Raw genomic sequence first — 1,892 nt, 5'->3', positions numbered from 1 at the left:
CTGAGGCCTCGCTGCTGAAAACATGGATACAATGTTTCGGTCTGGCTGGGTTTCAGTCCGGCTGTTTTCTGGGGTTTTGTTTACCTTCTTATTTGCAACATAGTATATAGTTGCTTAGAGTTGCAGCTGAGAGGCCGGCAAGTTAGGCATTGGAGTCCGCAGTCACTGACGCAAGCAAGCCTCCCTGCTCGCTTCAGTGCCTGGCTGCCGGCCGCCATCTTGGCTGACAGTTAATTTGCATATACTCACTGATTAGCCAATGAAAAGGGTAGCGGTCGTACGCTAATTACCATGTTTCTCTTTTATTAGTGTAGATCTTGGCCTCATCTCACTTGTATTAGGGGAAGAAACCATGGTCCATATGTAACCAGAAAGAATGATGGGGCCCTAGCTTGTTTGGCTCAGTGGATAGAGTGTCAGCCTATGGACTGAAGAGTCCCGGGTTCGATTCAAGTCCAGGGCACCCATGATCTCCAAGATGCCAAATGGGTGACCAACCAGTCTCATCTGCCCTGACCTGGTCACCCATTTGACAAAAGCAATTTCCATAAAAGGTTGAGACAAAATCTAGTTAGAGTGTGTTCAAGAGAGAATGAGCAGGGAGAAAGTAGAGACTACAAGTAGGGAATCTTTTTCTTGAATTTTTGCTGTAAGGAAGAGCAGAGAAATGGATAGTAGGTAGAGAGAGTTGGAACATTGGGGGAGGTGTTTTTGTGTTTTTAAAATATTTTTGTTTACCTGTCCAGTGTGGCTCAGTGGTTGAGCATTGATCCATGAACCAGGAGGTCATGGGTTTGATTCCTGGTCAGGGCACATGCCAAGGCTGTGTGCTCAATCCCTAGTAGGGCGCGTGCAGGAGGCAGCCGATCAGTGATTCTCTCTCATAATTCATGTTTCTATCTCTCTCTCCCTCTCCCTTCCTCTCTTTCAAATCAATAAAAACATTAAAAACTATTTTTGTTTATTAAAGTATGTTTGTCAGCTGACTAAGTGATCTTATGGTGAGAGAAAATTTGATGATATAGGAGGTAATCAAATTACTGTAGGAGCAAAATCCTGAGCTTGAAGAAGTGATTAGATGCAGTTCACAAATGGAGGAGTTGACCTTATGCAGGAAGATAGGCGTTTACTGTTAAGAATAGGAGAATGTGCAAATGTGCAAAGGTCGCACAGCTAGTCATGTCAGAACTAGAACTCAAACCCAAGCAGGACAGTCTGCCCTAGTGTTTCATATTGGTGGCTATATTGATTATCTATTGCCAAAATAACGCAGTGTAACTAACCACTCCAAAACTCAGTGACCTGAGAAACAATCATTTATTATTTCTCATGTGTCTGGAGTTGGTGGGGCAGCTCATCAGATACAGATTGGCTCCATTTACCTATAGACTAGCCTAGGCATGTTCTCAAGGGGACAGCAAACGTACAGGAAAAGAAACTAAAAAAGAAAAATATTTAACTAAGTAAATTTAAAGATTTAATTGACTTTATTCAGCAATTAATGATTTGGAAAGCATCCCACCTAGCAAGTAGAAGGGTGCTCCAAGGGCTGTAACCACAGAGAAACTCCTTTTCTTTAATATGACCCCTTCTCCTTTCTGTATGTTCAGGACCTGATGCAACCGTCAACTACTCCCTCTCCTGGACCCAACTCATCAGTAGAGCCCACAACTGAAGCCCCTTTTAATCATCACGATTAGTGGTTTTTCTCCTCTATAACCCACTCCCTAGAAGCCATCAGGGAGCCAAGAATTTGAGCACTAACGAGCTTACCGATGACTCCAGGCTGGGTGCCATTCCCTCAAATAATAAATCCTTCCTTTGGTTGCTGCAAATTCCTGTTTGTGTTTGATTAGGCTTTGATTCGTGAAGGCAACAGGGGTTGTACAAAA

This window comes from Myotis brandtii, unplaced genomic scaffold (assembly GCF_000412655.1).
Source record: "Myotis brandtii unplaced genomic scaffold, ASM41265v1 scaffold3, whole genome shotgun sequence".
Lineage (NCBI taxonomy): Eukaryota > Metazoa > Chordata > Mammalia > Chiroptera > Vespertilionidae > Myotis > Myotis brandtii.
The sequence above is the reverse complement of the archived record's forward strand: the minus strand, read 5'-3'. Positions refer to the sequence as shown.